The sequence below is a fragment of the Thermobia domestica genome, chromosome 17 (genome assembly GCF_964235325.1).
Source record: "Thermobia domestica chromosome 17, izTheDome1.hap1.1, whole genome shotgun sequence".
Taxonomy (NCBI): domain Eukaryota; kingdom Metazoa; phylum Arthropoda; class Insecta; order Zygentoma; family Lepismatidae; genus Thermobia; species Thermobia domestica.
The window spans coordinates 81,189,358-81,207,822 of NC_137470.1; the positions used below are offsets into that span (position 1 = coordinate 81,189,358).

Below are 18,465 nucleotides of genomic sequence, written 5' to 3' on the forward strand. Positions count from 1 at the left end.
TTCACGTTTTGTAGCTTTCTTTTCCGATAAAATGCTCACTTGGTTTTATATTGTTGGTCATTATTATTACATGAAAAACAAAGTACTATTAAAAAGTGAAAGCACACATCATTATAAATTAAAAATATAAACAAAAACAAAATGACTTAGGATAGAAATGAAAATGTTGACGAATGACAAATGACTAATAGATATTAACAAAGTGAGCATTAAGCACTGGACAGCGATTGTTAGTCATTAGGAACTTAAGTTAAAATTTCCCTCAGAAATGATTTTTAAAGAACCCATTTGTACCGCCCGTCTTTTCTTAGTATTCGCTCCACTCCCTGGACGAATGGACAAGAAAGCCTACTTGCTTGCATGGGGGCCCGAAGAATGTTTTTAGGGGGGTCATCTCCCTCGTTACTATATTACGTTTGGTATTTTTATTTGTATTAAGAAAATCTTAAGAAATTATACATATACATTATACTTATCGTAAGCCAGGTGGGGCCTGGCCCTTTCGTCCCCTTTTGGGTGCCCATGCTTGCTTCAACTTTGGTAATGTGCATTTCATTTACGGTGATCTTTCTCAACCCTTAACTGTTGAGAAAGAAATGAAGAGTCTGTTATATTTGTATTTTGTGCATATGGTGGGATTGGGGAAAGAATACCAGTCTTTAGCTCTACGGTCATAGTGCTTAATACAACATCTATTGGAAAGCTAAATTTACATTGATTTTATCTCATATTCGTAAAATATCCCTTTTCCCTCTTTAAAAGATCTATCCTGTGCCATGGAAATTTTCCTCAAACTAGCATCTCTTGTGAGTGTGGCATTGGCATCAATTTCTAGAGGATATCAGGCTTAGCGCCTATTTTGAATTCTCCCTGTATGTTGTTATTGTTCTTCAAACAAGAAATTGTAATTATTAAATAATAAAGAAGAGACTTCCCTATGTTGTCACCTCATCCCAATACAAATTCATGCTTACCATTCTCTTCCTAGTTTCCGTAACTTCATCAAAACAAGCTCAGCCACGCCGTTTCAGCAATTAACAAACTTCCCTATTGACCAAGATAATTGTGATGAGCTGGTCACCCACGTGCGGAGCACCAGGAAGAAGCGAAAGCAAAGAAGTAGAACAAAACCAGGGGACACGGGACCCTCGAGGTGAGAAGTGTGACAGAAGCCGCCAGAAACACACTTTGGACCCCTATTCAGAAGAGTCGTCGTAGCAGCAATTGAAAGACGGTCGGCACGCCTGGGCCCTCACCAACCATTGCATGACAGAGGTGTCATTCTGAAGAGGCCAGGACATCTGGGAGCTGTTGCCCTGAGGTCGAGAGGTTCTTCACTCTCGAACGTGAGGTCCGGGATCGATACCAGACGGAAACACTCAACGAATTGGAGGATAAGGCTTCACCCGATATTTGAAGAGGCTCATCATATCGAAATGGCTGAGGTACAGTAAAACCCTTTCCTTTCCTAACCTTTGTGTCTCTGTGATTTCTTCTATTAGAAAACATGCATTTCATTTCATTCATCCCCAATGAATTACTTCAGCGCTGTACTGCTCAGATCCCCACGTACTTTCTCTCTTGCCATGCAAAGTGCTATCCCCACATTCTTTCAGTAAAGAACTGATAATTGAGCAAATAACTGTGGTTGTAACTCCACAGTACAATACAGCAAGAAATTGATGTGCGAGTCCATTTCATTTGTAAAGGGGTGTTTTACAGCCAACCAAGCGAAGATTCGACTTTATTGTCCTTTTGATGTATTTTATCTGTATCTCAGTCTGTACAATATTTATTCGAAGCTATATGAGGAAAATTTTTCATCATAACATTTTGAAAATGAATATTTACATTTAAAACAAAATTCATTTTTCTAATTTGGTGCCCTGTTCACCTGGCGCCTCCTGCGAACGCGTAGTTCGCAGGATTCAAGATCCGGCCCTGCAGTAACAATGGAATTCTGTATTACCGCCCGACTATCGTTGTTGTGAAAACATTCATCATAATATGCCGTAGGAAAATGAGTTACATTAAGGTCTAAGATCTAATATCAAAGTTGAAACATCGCAAGTAAAACAAAAACATATAATAGCAAAAAGTTTTGAAAATAATTTCAGTTTAAACTAGCTGCGACTACATTTAATTCAAAATTGAACTTCTGGAGCGCAACATATGAGGGTAACTAAAAGAAAAAATCAATAAGAACAGTCGGGATTTGAACCTAAAGAAAAGAAGTAGGAGTCCCTTATACTAACCATTCATCTACTATATTTTGTTAGTAAAAAAATATTTTCCATGCAGCAAAATGCCATTTCACACTGAAACATTAACAACATAAGAACAAAGTTTTCAAGAAAATTTCCCAAAGCTTATGTATTAAAAGTATCCCGGTATTCGCCCAGTGGTACTGCAAAATCACTAGTCAGGATGCCTCGTATCGAAATTTGAACCTGGAGACTCCCAATTACAAAGGTCAACGCTAACCAGTAACCTACGTTCGCTCAGTAAATGTCATGAAATTACTTTTCTGTAATCATTTTTGGAAAATGTTTATTATTTTCATGAAGCAAAGAGTGCATCTTCTACTTGGGTTGAGAACTATATACTATACTTCTAAGAGTCAACTAATAGTTGATGTTTATTATTTCCGTCGATTTTCTACGTCTGCTAAGTTATTTCAATTTTTTTAAAGCTTTCCCTTCCGGTTACGACAATGATTAGAAATGAAGAGTCCTCTTCTTATACAATTCTTGATCATTGTAACATTTTTTAGTCTAAATTCTAAATTATTGAAAATATTTAAATTAGTTAGAATGAAGAGGATAATACTAAGAAACATGATTAGAAAAAAAGAAACATTGTTGTTTAACGAATTGATAGAATCAAGCTTTTTCAAAACATAAAAAATACTGTATGGTATGGGATGATCATGGAAAAAGTAAAAATAGCCATCGAGGACACACTAACCAATCACTGTACGCAGGTAAGTCAAGGTTCGTTAACTTGAAAATGAAATGAAATGATATCTTTGAGTTTTACGTCCCGCGGTTATGCCGGTTAGGCTAAAGGAGACGGTGATGATGAATAATGAATGAAATGGTGGAATGAAGAAAGTGGGAGGAAACGGGAGAACTCCGAGAAAACCCATGCACACTGTGTTTATCCACCACAAAGTTCACTTGGCGGGGACTGGGATCGAACCCGTGACCCCAAGCACCAGAGGTGAACGTTCTATCACTGATTCGTTAACTTGGTTATATGAAGAAATCACTAACAGAAAATAGCTGATAGCTTTACGCCTAACCATCTCAGCGACCTCGAAACTATGAACTCTACATGAACACCGGTTGTCGTTTTCGATCATTTTATATGTTACTCCCTTCCCAAGGTTGCTTGAAGCTCCCTTCCAAGGTCGCAAGCTGTCTTGCCCCTTATCCTAATGCATGAAAAGCAAATAATATTTTCGCCAGCGAGGGGCAGGGAAGGAAGAACGCACACAACTCGCTGTATAGCTTTAGGGCAAATACCTAAAGGCACAAGCAATAAACCACCTGACCAAGAGCAATGTTGCGAAACATAAGGCAGGGTAAGCCCACGCTCAGCCTGTTCGGCACAAAATCACTGACCCTTCGAACAAGATAACATTATTGCGCTCTCAGAGTCAGGTTTTAATTGCATTTGTGTTGAAGTACGTTTTCTTTGATTTTTAAACATTTGATGAATTTCTTACACACTGTTGTGTATGATATTTTCTATGTGGAATATTATTGAATATTTTCTACTGTACACATTGTGTAAATAGAACTCATCTGTATTTCTTACATTGACTTTGAAAACTTTAGCAATGCCCTCATGCGCTGTGTACGGCTTTAAAATGAACACACAAAATAGAAAAGTTGGTGAAGCGAATGTCAAGTTCCGTTCATTTCCAAAGCAGGGAGATTTACAGCAATTGTAAAGCAATAGGAGTGTAATTTTGTCATCTGTGGTTGGACCCAAAAAGCCGTAGGTCCACGCTGCTTATGCCCTTAGCAGAGCTGAGCTGATTTTGAGTTTAACATCCCGTTCAGCAGCGAGGCTATATGATATGTAGACCTACTGGTTAACGTGGAATCCGAATCACATGAGCTCCCACCGGGAATCGAACCTGGGTCTCCCACGCCAAACGCACGTACGCTAAGCTTGTGCCTTTAGTTTTATGAAATTTACCAAATGAATGAATACCTACATATTTTAACACAGTATATGAGTTCTTTGCTATATTGCTTTTGTAGTAATATTTTTGTCATTAATTTGATTTAGCTTTATTATGTATCTTTCTATATAAAATAACAAGTTCTGGCTGGCTGATTGATCAACGCTAGGCCAAACCGCTTAAGCTAGAAACTTGAAGTTTAGAAAGGGCATATGATTTGTAATGTAAGGTTCCACTAAAAGAAGAATAGTTGGAAATTTGAAGGGAAAAGGGAGAAAGAGGAGTGGCAATTATCTTAAAATGCCCATACCTTGGAATCTTTGAGTGTTAACGACATGAAATTTGGTATATGGACTTCTCATTTAAAATAATTAGATATGTATGTAAGCGTTTTTATGATATTTGCCCTAGAAAGGAAGAAAATAGGGTAAAGTTACAATTGTTATAATTGGATGGTCATAACTCGAAAATCGTTAAGGTTATTGACATGAAAATTGGTTGAGTTGATTTTGAGTTTAACGTCCCATTCAGTAGCGAAGCTATATGAAACGTTAACCTACTGATTAACGTGGAATTCGAAATACATGAGCTCCCGCCAGGAATGAAAATTGGTGTTAAGGTTTTGCAAGTAAAACAATTAAAGACATGTTTCTGCGTTTTTTCATTTTTCCTTAGAAAAAAAAGGTTTAAATTGTAATTGGTAAAATAGATTGGCCATATTCCAAAATCCCTTAAGAGTATATATATTACGGTTAGAAGAAAAACAGCAGGAAGTCAAAGTTGGGAGTTGAAATTGTTACAATAAGATAGCCATATCTCGAAACCACTTAAGGGGATCTTCTACCATCTCCGCTTAGGTTTCTAACTCTCCATTTGATAACATGTAAAATTTAATATGGTAATTTCTAACAAAGTATTGCAGGTAATAACTTGAAATTTTTAATACAAATACACAAGACCCATATAAATCCAACCACGGTCTCCAATTTACGTTACATGCGCTAGATTAATTGCAATATATTCTTCAGTAAGTTTGGCAACAGAGAATAAAAAGTATGCTGCAGAGGGGAGAGGGCTGACCATCCGTTTGCTTGTTAGCTGCTTTTAAAAGGACGCTCTTACCAGAAAAATCACGTTGTGATTCTCACTTCTCAGTGGTTAGAATGGTCTGGACTGGAAGAGCCCAAAACCTCTTCTTTCTTCCTTTCACGGTTTGTTTGTTTCTTCCACCCCCTGCTGTCACAAGAAGACAACTTGTTTCGGAAAGCACTTTGAATTAGTAGCGAAAATCCAAACTGAATGACACCACGGACGGATTAAAGGGAGGGGCGGTCACTCCCTCCGAGAACATTTGAATACTTTGAATAATCGGAGTAAGAAACTAGAAATTGCGTAATCTAATAAGAAAAGTTTGTTGAAGTATACAAATCAAGACGCATTTTAAGTGTCACAGCATTGTACTCTCATCCCCTCCCCTCCCAATTCCCTTCTGAAGAAGTTCTCTTTTGTTTCTCTGTTCCATATTAGCCTTTACACTTACACTTTCATTATCCAGTATTGATTTTTACCATACCATCTGCACAGAAGGCGAATAAGGTTTACGAGTCCTTCCTGCCCCCTTTTTTAAAAATTGCTAATTATAATAAAATTTATCGAAAACAATTCATCTCAACGATAAAGACTTATACACATTCATTATTGCAATTTAAAAAAAAAACTCGCCGCCTGTCGCGTATGCTAGCGATCTAATATATACGAATAGATGAAAAGTTAGTTTGAAGCGTATTGTTTTTCTGTAATTAAGTCCGAATTCATATTTGTTTCTATTGTTGCATCGACAAAAGTGAGTGTTAAATCAATTTAGGCTCGTTGGTCTTTGCGAGGTCCCTCAAGATGCAAGGCCGTGGGCAGTCGCCCACCACTTGAAACGCCTCTGCACTAGAGGTCTGCACGTGCTCGGGCCTACAAAGAATGTATCACTTCGGGCCCGGGAGGGGTTCGGGCAGTAGCGTCATTTCAGATTTGGCTTGGGGGGCCAAGACCCCTTGATATATGTAAAATTTCGCGTTTTTCACTGATTTACTACTGTGCTATTGATAAAATTATATAAATCTCAAACTCGGGAGGGGGGCAAATGCCTCTCCCTGTCCTCCTAAATGACGCCCCTGGGTTCGGGCTGTGAATTTTTAAATATACAACCATATTTCTCGGACTTTTTCGGGCCTAACTTTGTAAATATAGTGTAAAACTATACAAATTGCACCGTTCTTTCTGAAGGACTTTTAAAACACAACTGTAAAATCAAACCTCGAATTGCTGTAAATAAAAATACAATTTTGCATTAATAATTAAGTTTCTGCAATTCGGGCTTATTTCGGGCTCACTTGATTATCACAGAGCTCAGTCCGGGCTAGGGCCTAAATGCTAAGACATATTTTAGACTCGGGTCGGGCCTCACATTGTAAATTCACAGGCCGGGCCCGGGCTGAAAATTCCGGCCCGTGCAGACCTCTGCTCTGCACCCGCACACATTCCTTCCTAGTCCAGAAAATCTCCTCCCCTCCGCATCGTCAATAATGGTAAATTTGTTCCTCGTATATTTGCTTATTATTGTAAGAGAAGTTCAAACCAGAACTCTAAAATTTGTTCGTTCTCTGGGGTAATGTGAGTAATGCAAATTAAGAAAGATATGCGTAATATACAAATGTCAGAAAAACTTGATATCAATTTGAATAACCTTTTACGTAATGTTTATTTTAGAAATAATAAACTTATGCAAGTATATCGAGGCATCTGAAATTTAATGTTAAATAGTGGCGAGTGAGCCAGAAGGGGCGTGCACTATTCAGTTAGTCAAAGAACTCATATATGTAGCTTAAAAACTAATACTATTTAAACCAATATTGAATTAGACAAATTTGATCACTCTGGCCACAGAAAAGGCGTCACCTTCTATGGCCCACCCATCGCATGATGGGAATGAAAGACAGAGGGAAAAAAAGACAAATTTGTAAAAAGTAGGATAACCATAATTGGAAATAGTGTGTGTATTTTTTAAGGAGGAAACCCAGAAGTACATTCTTGATATAATAATAATAATAATAATAATAATAATAATAATAATAATAATAATAATAATAATAATAATAATAATAATAATCTTTCTCACTTCAATCATAGGTTGATGCGCAAGAAGGAAATTTTAAAACTTTTCTCTCCCCTGGGAGAGCTGTTTTATAATTTGATAAGGTCTCTTCTTCGTAACTGCATCTATCCCTGATCGGGCCGCGGTGGGTCAGTGGTAGAGCGTTCACCTCTAATGCATGGCGTCCTTAGTTCGATCTCAGCTCGCACCAAGTGAACTTTGTGGAGGAGAAACACCATGTGTGGGGGTTTTCTCGGGGTTCTCCCGTTTCCTTCCACTTTCTGCATTCCAGCATTTCCTTCTTTTCACAACATCACTAGCTCCTTTAACCTACCAGGCATAACTGTGGGACGTAAAACTTATAGATTTTTCTATCCTTGATCTTCCACTTCCTGGTTTTTCTTCTGCTTTTTCCCCTATCAACATGGTGATCCAATCGGAGTGCCGAATAAGATGTCCAAGCATGCTGTTTCTTTTTTTTTTTCTATTATCTTCATGATCTGTCGTCCTTCATTAGCTTCCTTTAGTACGTCTTCATTCCTTTTCCTTATACAGTATTATTATTATTACACAACCACACAAAATAAATAAAAGTTCTGTGCACTGGACCCCAGGGTATTGATTCGATGTATTTTGGTACCCAGAACCCAAATTTCGAAACTCCAGGACGATTTGACCGTGTCAACTTTGTTTTATAGGCGAAGAACATAAGTTCTGTTTTACGTTTGCTTATGTTTATCGCCCATTTAAAAAAATATCACGGTCAATCATCCTGGGGTTTCGAAATTTGGATTCTGGGTACCAAAATATTTTGAATCCATACCCTGGGGTCTGGTGCACAGAACTTTTTTTTTTGTGTAGCTGTGTTGTTATTATTATTATTATTATTATTATTATTATTATTATTATTATTTTCCATGCGTACATTTTCTCGAAAATATCCTCCCCCTAAGAGATGATCAACAATTCATTCCTGAATAGTACTCAGCTTCTTTTCCTACTAATGACTATTTAGGAGTTTTTCCTTAGCTGAATCTCGTTATATTGTGTCTCCATTGTACGTAGAATAGGATTCGATTGCCAGTGTAAGCTCACAACTTCCGAAGTTGAGTCAACATCGTGAAAGAAATGGAGAACTATCCGAATAAAGTGGTAGCGATCTCTGGCCAGGAAAGACGAAAGGATTGTTTGATGTCATTGCACTGATCACGATCTTCTATGTTGCGAATGTTTACCAGCTGGCATGTCCAGGCCCCTATGAGCTGTATTGCTGAGTTTAGATTTTAGACTAATAAATAGCTGTCTTTAGAAAATAACCTTGTAACACAAATATGATAGTCATGAGTTCCGAACCATAGTGTCATGTGGTATAAATCTCACTTGGGTGGTAAAATTTGTTATTAGACATTCGTGGAAATCAACTGCTCTGTTAAAATATTTCAGATTTCTAACATTGTTATGCCTAATTATTATTAAGCATTAATAATTAATTATTATTAAGAAGAAGCTGAAAATCGAGAAACATGGAAGAAATATTTCAAGGTCCAAACTGAAAATTAAGAAGAAACGAAAAAAATCTCATCAGTCCCAGGACCGGCCAAAAGGCAGAATACTTAATAATAATAATAATAAGAAGAAGAATTTTAAAATTTCGTTCTTGATTATAAGAACACATTATACATTATAAAAGTCGTATACAAAGAAATGTATACATCCTAGAAATAGTATATCAACGAAATACCTTACTACTGTCAAACAACATTTGTACTGTGTATACATTTATATTAATTCTATAGACTGTCACGTCTTTTAATCACGTGGCTCCCCAGCTTGCCTCACAACGATGAGCAAACGCCAATGATTTGTGTATTCTAGTAGGGAATCGAACCTAGAATCACGCGAACAGGAGTCAAAAGTTCTAACCACATGACTATGGAACCCCTTAGTATGACGTTATGCTTGAAATTCAAATGATTCTACCAAAAACAATTATCAACGAAATAGTTTATTACATCTCTAACACATTACATTTATACTGTGCATACATCTATATTAATTACATTATGAAAAGAAGTAGAATGACTATATGCCTGAAATTAAAATGATCCTACAAAAAGCATATTTTTCAATGAAATACCTTCCTATTGTCATGTATACGGGTAATTTTATTCGTGGGTGGAAGGAGGAGTCGCCCGAAGTAAGGAAGAAATACAATACTCTCCTATCTGATAATTGAAATCATGAATAAATTTTATTATTATTATTCTTTCTGCATATGTTCATTTTCGAGTTAATCATTCCATATCGGACTCCCGAAGAAAAAAAAACTATCGAAACAACTTATTGACCGTGCTGATAGCGACTACTCCCCGTCACGACACCGTTTTTCAGTTTTGTTAGTGTTAGGAAAAAGAAGAGTGAGAAAGAAGAGTAGCAGAGGGAGGCAGAGAAGAAAAGAAAAAGAGAAAGAATGAAGAAAGATAAAGGATTGGAGGAGAAAGGATTACTGGATAATTCAGGAAATATAGTAATGAACTTGAATGGTTATTAACGAAGGATCAATTCCGAAGTGATCCGGAAATAGACACATGTCCATAAATACTAGCCTGATCTGGGTCCAGGCGACTGCACAAGAGGGAGTTGCCCAAACCCAGCCCAAGCTAGGTGAAAATGGAATTTAATTGGTTGTAAGGTAATCCTGAATGGTAAATATTAACTATCCAGTCTCTGAACTCCATACTCTGAGATCGACCACACATATGAATTAGCTTGGCGAGACTTCTTTTTTGGAAGGAGAGAGTACCAAATTCTTTTCCTCTTTGATTCCTTCATTTTGTCACACTTCTTGCAACACAGATATTATAGCACAACGACAGTAGAATTTCCAGTAAGTGCACTTTGCAGTTCGTTTCAAGACTATTCTAAAACTCAAGGGTCACAAAATCACCCTCCCCTCTTTCCCTTTTCGAAGGGATCTTTCGGGGGGAAAGGTGAAAAATGTGGAAACAATTGGATACAATTACTAAGAACATTTTCCTTCTTCCTTCACAAGTCTCTTGTTTATGGTCATTTCGTCTTGTGTGATAAGGCGGACTTCAGAACACAAAATTGCAACGCTCCAGATTCCCTACCCAAATTGTCACGCGGTTTGTATGTCAGTCTTCGAGTTTCTTCAAAGAATGTTACATTATCTGCTATGAGATCTGCAAACGATCTCCATTGTATAACTGCTATCTCGATAGAGACAGTGGACAAAACTGAGGACAAAGCTGCCCAAAACAAGTTTTTGACAAAAAAAAAAAAAAAAAAAAAAAAGGGAAGAAACAGAGACAACATTTGTTTTTAGCCAGAAGCGCTCATAAATCACTACCACGTGACGCGAAGACTATTAGGGCTAGAGACGTTTGTCAAGTCAAAATCGCCACTTACTAATAATTAAATGAAAAATATACTAATCGTTAGTACTACGTTAGTACTGGTTAGTACTCCAAGCACAACGTTAGTGCTCACACCCATATAAAGTTATTAACGAATTAAAGTGGCGATATTCACTTGACGTCAAGCCAGAATCGCCACTTTTGTAAATCTTCTCCGAATTATACAAAAGTAGTGTCAATCGTTAGTACTACGTTAGTACTGGTTAGTACTCCAAGCACAACGTTAGTACTAACACCCATATAAAGTTATTAACGAATTAAAGTGGCGATATTCACTTGACGTCAAGCCAGAATCGCCACTTTTGTAAATCTTCTCCAAATTATACAAAAGTAGTGTCAATCGTTAGTACTACGTTAGTACTGGTTAGTACTCCCAGCACAACGTTAGTACTCACACCCATATAAAGTTATTAAAAAAATTAAAATGGCGATATTCACTTGACGTCAAGCCAGAATCGCCACTTTTGTAAATCTTCTCCAAATTATACAAAAGTAGTGTCAATCGTTAGTGCTACGTTAGTACTGGTTAGTACTCCAAGCACAACGTTAGTACTAACACCCATATAAAGTTATTAACGAATTAAAGTGGCGATATTCACTTGACGTCAAGCCAGAATCGCCACTTTTGTAAATCTTCTCCAAATTATACAAAAGTAGTGTCAATCGTTAGTACTACGTTAGTACTGGTTAGTACTACAAGCACAACGTTAGTACTCACACCCATATAAAGTTATTAACGAATTAAAGTGGCGATATTCACTTGACGTCAAGCCAGAATCGCCACTTTTGTAAATCTTCTCCAAATTATACAAAAGTAGTGTCAATCGTTAGTACTACGTTAGTACTGGTTAGTACTCCAAGCACAACGTTAGTACTCACACCCATATAAAGTTATTAACGAATTAAAGTGGCGATATTCACTTGACGTCAAGCCAGAATCGCCACTTTTGTAAATCTTCTCCAAATTATACAAAACTAGTGTCAATCGTTAGTACTACGATAGTACTGGTTAGTACTCCAAGCACAACGTTAGTACTAACACCCATATAACGTTGTTAACGAATTAAAGTGGCGATATTCACTTGACGTCAAGCCAGAATCGCCACTTTTGTAAATCTTCTCCAAATTATACAAAAGTAGTGTCAATCGTTAGTACTACGTTAGTACTGGTTAGTACTACAAGCACAACGTTAGTACTCACACCCATATAAAGTTATTAACGAATTAAAGTGGCGATATTCACTTGACGTCAAGCCAGAATCGCCACTTTTGTAAATCTTCTCCAAATTATACAAAAGTAGTGTCAATCGTTAGTACTACGTTAGTACTGGTTAGTACTCCAAGCACAACGTTAGTACTCACACCCATATAAAGTTATTAACGAATTAAAGTGGCGATATTCACTTGACGTCAAGCCAGAATCGCCACTTTTGTAAATCTTCTCCAAATTATACAAAAGTAGTGTCAATCGTTAGTACTTCGTTAGTACTGGTTAGTACTCCAAGCACAACGTTAGTACTCACACCCATATAAAGTTATTAACGAATTAAAGTGGCGATATTCACTTGACGTCAAGCCAGAATCGCCACTTTTGTAAATCTTCTCCAAATTATACAAAAGTAGTGTCAATCGTTAGTACTACGTTAGTACTGGTTAGTACTACAAGCACAACGTTAGTACTCACACCCATATAAAGTTATTAACTAATTAAAGTGGCGATATTCACTTGACGTCAAGCCAGAATCGCCACTTTTGTAAATCTTCTCCAAATTATACAAAAGTAGTGTCAATCGTTAGTACTGGTTAGTACTCCAAGCACAACGTTAGTACTAACACCCATATAAAGTTATTAACGAATTAAAGTGGCGATATTCACTTGACGTCAAGCCAGAATCACCACTTTTGTAAATCTTCTCCAAATTATACAAAAGTAGTGTCAATCGTTAGTACTACGTTAGTACTGGTTAGTACTCCAAGCACAACGTTAGTACTCACACCCATATAAAGTTATTAACTAATTAAAGTGGCGATATTCACTTGACGTCAAGCCAGAATCGCCACTTTTGTAAATCTTCTCCAAATTATACAAAAGTAGTGTCAATCGTTAGTACTACGTTAGTACTGGTTAGTACTACAAGCACAACGTTAGTACTCACACCCATATAAAGTTATTAACGAATTAAAGTGGCGATATTCACTTGATGTCAAGCCAGAATCGCCACTTTGTAAATCTTCTCCAAATTATACAAAAGTAGTGTCAATCGTTTGTACTACGTTAGTACTGGTTAGTACTCCAAGCACAACGTTAGTACTCACACCCATATAAAGTTATTAACGAATTAAAGTGGCGATATTCACTTGACGTCAAGCCGGAATCGCCACTTTTGTAAATCTTCTCCAAATTATACAAAAGTAGTGTCAATCGTTAGTACTACGTTAGTACTGGTTAGTACTCCAAGCACAACGTTAGTACTCACACCCATATAAAGTTATTAACGAATTAAAGTGGCGATATTCACTTGACGTCAAGCCAGAATCGCCACTTTTGTAAATCTTCTCCGAATTATACAAAACTAGTGTCAATCGTTAGTACTACGTTAGTACTGGTTAGTACTCCAAGCACAACGTTAGTACTCACACCCATATAAAGTTATTAAAAAAAATAAAGTGGCGATATTCACTTGACGTCAAGCCAGAATCGCCACTTTTGTAAATCTTCTCCAAATTATACAAAAGTAGTGTCAATCGTTAGTACTACGTTAGTACTGGTTAGTACTCCAAGCACAACGTTAGTACTCACACCCATATAAAGTTATTAACGAATTAAAGTGGCGATATTCACTTGACGTCAAGCCAGAATCGCCACTTTTGTAAATCTTCTCCAAATTATACAAAAGTAGTGTCAATCGTTAGTACTACGTTAGTACTGGTTAGTACTCCAAGCACAACGTTAGTACTCACACCCATATAAAGTTATTAACGAATTAAAGTGGCGATATTCACTTGACGTCAAGCCAGAATCGCCACTTTTGTAAATCTTCTCCAAATTATACAAAAGTAGTGTCAATCGTTAGTACTACGTTAGTACTGGTTAGTACTCCAAGCACAACGTTAGTACTCACACCCATATAAAGTTATTAACGAATTAAAGTGGCGATATTCACTTGACGTCAAGCCAGAATCGCCACTTTTGTAAATCTTCTCCAAATTATACAAAAGTAGTGTCAATCGTTTGTACTACGTTAGTACTGGTTAGTACTCCAAGCACAACGTTAGTACTCACACCCATATAAAGTTATTAACGAATTAAAGTGGCGATATTCACTTGACGTCAAGCCAGAATCGCCACTTTTGTAAATCTTCTCCAAATTATACAAAAGTAGTGTCAATCGTTAGTACTACGTTAGTACTGGTTAGTACTACAAGCACAACGTTAGTACTCACACCCATATAAAGTTATTAACGAATTAAAGTGGCGATATTCACTTGACGTCAAGCCAGAATCGCCACTTTTGTAAATCTTCTCCAAATTATACAAAAGTAGTGTCAATCGTTAGTACTGGTTAGTACTCCAAGCACAACGTTAGTACTAACACCCATATAAAGTTATTAACGAATTAAAGTGGCGATATTCACTTGACGTCAAGCCAGAATCACCACTTTTGTAAATCTTCTCCAAATTATACAAAAGTAGTGTCAATCGTTAGTACTACGTTAGTACTGGTTAGTACTCCAAGCACAACGTTAGTACTCACACCCATATAAAGTTATTAACTAATTAAAGTGGCGATATTCACTTGACGTCAAGCCAGAATCGCCACTTTTGTAAATCTTCTCCAAATTATACAAAAGTAGTGTCAATCGTTAGTACTACGTTAGTACTGGTTAGTACTACAAGCACAACGTTAGTACTCACACCCATATAAAGTTATTAACGAATTAAAGTGGCGATATTCACTTGATGTCAAGCCAGAATCGCCACTTTTGTAAATCTTCTCCAAATTATACAAAAGTAGTGTCAATCGTTTGTACTACGTTAGTACTGGTTAGTACTCCAAGCACAACGTTAGTACTCACACCCATATAAAGTTATTAACGAATTAAAGTGACGATATTCACTTGACGTCAAGCCAGAATCGCCACTTTTGTAAATCTTCTCCGAATTATACAAAAGTAGTGTCAATCGTTAGTACTACGTTATTACTTGTTAGTACTCCAAGCACAACGTTAGTACTCACACCCATATAAAGTTATTAACGAATTAAAGTGGCGATATTCACTTGACGTCAAGCCAGAATCGCCACTTTTGTAAATCTTCTCCGAATTATACAAAAGTAGTGTCAATCGTTAGTACTACGTTAGTACTGGTTAGTACTCCAAGCACAACGTTAGTACTCACATCCATATAAAGTTATTAACTAATTAAAGTGGCGATATTCACATGACGTCAAGCCGGAATCGCCACTTTTGTAAATCTTCTCCAAATTATACAAAAATAATGTCAATCGTTAGTACTACGTTAGTACTGGTTAGCACTTCAAGCACAACGTTAGTACTCCCACCCATATAATGTTATTAACGAATTAAAGTGGTGATATTCACTTGACGTCAAGCCAGAATCGCCACTTTTGTAAATCTTCTCCAAATTATACAAAAGTAGTGTCAATCGCTAGTACTACGTTAGTACTGGTTAGTACTCCAAGCACAACTCTAGTACCCAGACCCATATAAAGTTATTAACGAATTAAAGTGGTGATATTCACTTGACGTCAAGCCAGAATCGCCACTTTTGTAAATCTTCTCCGAATTATACAAAAGTAATGTCAATCGTTAGTACTACGTTAGTACTGGTTAGTACTACTAGCACAACGTTAGTACTTACACCCATATAAAGTTATTAACGAATTAAAGTGGCGATATTCACTTGACGTCAAGCCAGAATCGCCACTTTTGTAAATCTTCTCCAAATTATACAAAAGTAGTGTCAATCGTTAGTACTACGTTAGTACTGGTTAGTACTCCAAAGACAACGTTAGTACTCCCACCCATATAAAGTTATTAGCGAGTTAAAGTGGCGATATTCACTTGACGTCAAGCCAGAATCGCCACTTTTTAAAATCATCTCCAAATTATACAAAAGTAGTGTCAATCGTTAGTACTACGTTAGTACTGGTTAGTACTACAAGCACAACGTTAGTACTCACACCCATATAAAGTTATTAAAAAAAATTAAAATGGCGATATTCACTTGACGTCAAGCCAGAATCGCCACTTTTGTAAATCTTCTCCAAATTATACAAAAGTAGTGTCAATCGTTAGTACTACATTAGTACTGGTTAGTACTCCAAGCACAACGTTAGTACTAACACCCATATAAAGTTATTAACGAATTAAAGTGGCGATATTCACTTGACGTCAAGCCAGAATCGCCACTTTTGTAAATCTTCTCCAAATTATACAAAAGTAGTGTCAATCGTTAGTACTACGTTAGTACTGGTTAGTACTCCAAGCACAACGTTAGTACTCACACCCATATAAAGTTATTAACGAATTAAAGTGGCGATATTCACTTGACGTCAAGCCAGAATCGCCACTTTTGTAAATCTTCTCCAAATTATACAAAAGTAGTGTCAATCGTTTGTACTACGTTAGTACTGGTTAGTACTCCAAGCACAACGTTAGTACTCACACCCATATAAAGTTATTAACGAATTAAAGTGGCGATATTCACTTGACGTCAAGCCAGAATCGCCACTTTTGTAAATCTTCTCCAAATTATACAAAAGTAGTGTCAATCGTTAGTACTACGTTAGTACTGGTTAGTACTACAAGCACAACGTTAGTACTCACACCCATATAAAGTTATTAACGAATTAAAGTGGCGATATTCACTTGACGTCAAGCCAGAATCGCCACTTTTGTAAATCTTCTCCAAATTATACAAAAGTAGTGTCAATCGTTAGTACTGGTTAGTACTCCAAGCACAACGTTAGTACTAACACCCATATAAAGTTATTAACGAATTAAAGTGGCGATATTCACTTGACGTCAAGCCAGAATCACCACTTTTGTAAATCTTCTCCAAATTATACAAAAGTAGTGTCAATCGTTAGTACTACGTTAGTACTGGTTAGTACTCCAAGCACAACGTTAGTACTCACACCCATATAAAGTTATTAACTAATTAAAGTGGCGATATTCACTTGACGTCAAGCCAGAATCGCCACTTTTGTAAATCTTCTCCAAATTATACAAAAGTAGTGTCAATCGTTAGTACTACGTTAGTACTGGTTAGTACTACAAGCACAACGTTAGTACTCACACCCATATAAAGTTATTAACGAATTAAAGTGGCGATATTCACTTGATGTCAAGCCAGAATCGCCACTTTTGTAAATCTTCTCCAAATTATACAAAAGTAGTGTCAATCGTTTGTACTACGTTAGTACTGGTTAGTACTCCAAGCACAACGTTAGTACTCACACCCATATAAAGTTATTAACGAATTAAAGTGACGATATTCACTTGACGTCAAGCCAGAATCGCCACTTTTGTAAATCTTCTCCGAATTATACAAAAGTAGTGTCAATCGTTAGTACTACGTTATTACTTGTTAGTACTCCAAGCACAACGTTAGTACTCACACCCATATAAAGTTATTAACGAATTAAAGTGGCGATATTCACTTGACGTCAAGCCAGAATCGCCACTTTTGTAAATCTTCTCCGAATTATACAAAAGTAGTGTCAATCGTTAGTACTACGTTAGTACTGGTTAGTACTCCAAGCACAACGTTAGTACTCACATCCATATAAAGTTATTAACTAATTAAAGTGGCGATATTCACATGACGTCAAGCCGGAATCGCCACTTTTGTAAATCTTCTCCAAATTATACAAAAATAATGTCAATCGTTAGTACTACGTTAGTACTGGTTAGCACTTCAAGCACAACGTTAGTACTCCCACCCATATAATGTTATTAACGAATTAAAGTGGTGATATTCACTTGACGTCAAGCCAGAATCGCCACTTTTGTAAATCTTCTCCAAATTATACAAAAGTAGTGTCAATCGCTAGTACTACGTTAGTACTGGTTAGTACTCCAAGCACAACTCTAGTACCCAGACCCATATAAAGTTATTAACGAATTAAAGTGGTGATATTCACTTGACGTCAAGCCAGAATCGCCACTTTTGTAAATCTTCTCCGAATTATACAAAAGTAATGTCAATCGTTAGTACTACGTTAGTACTGGTTAGTACTACTAGCACAACGTTAGTACTTACACCCATATAAAGTTATTAACGAATTAAAGTGGCGATATTCACTTGACGTCAAGCCAGAATCGCCACTTTTGTAAATCTTCTCCAAATTATACAAAAGTAGTGTCAATCGTTAGTACTACGTTAGTACTGGTTAGTACTCCAAAGACAACGTTAGTACTCCCACCCATATAAAGTTATTAGCGAGTTAAAGTGGCGATATTCACTTGACGTCAAGCCAGAATCGCCACTTTTTAAAATCATCTCCAAATTATACAAAAGTAGTGTCAATCGTTAGTACTACGTTAGTACTGGTTAGTACTACAAGCACAACGTTAGTACTCACACCCATATAAAGTTATTAAAAAAAATTAAAATGGCGATATTCACTTGACGTCAAGCCAGAATCGCCACTTTTGTAAAT

At 36.8% G+C, this 18,465-nt stretch overlaps 1 protein-coding gene across 2 annotated transcripts in view; it reads left to right on the plus strand.

The window, feature by feature from the left end:
* Window positions 1–18,465, plus strand: part of LOC145673783 (adenylate cyclase type 2-like) — a 1,485,668-nt gene that overhangs the window by 675,964 nt on the left and 791,239 nt on the right. The window lies entirely within an intron of this gene.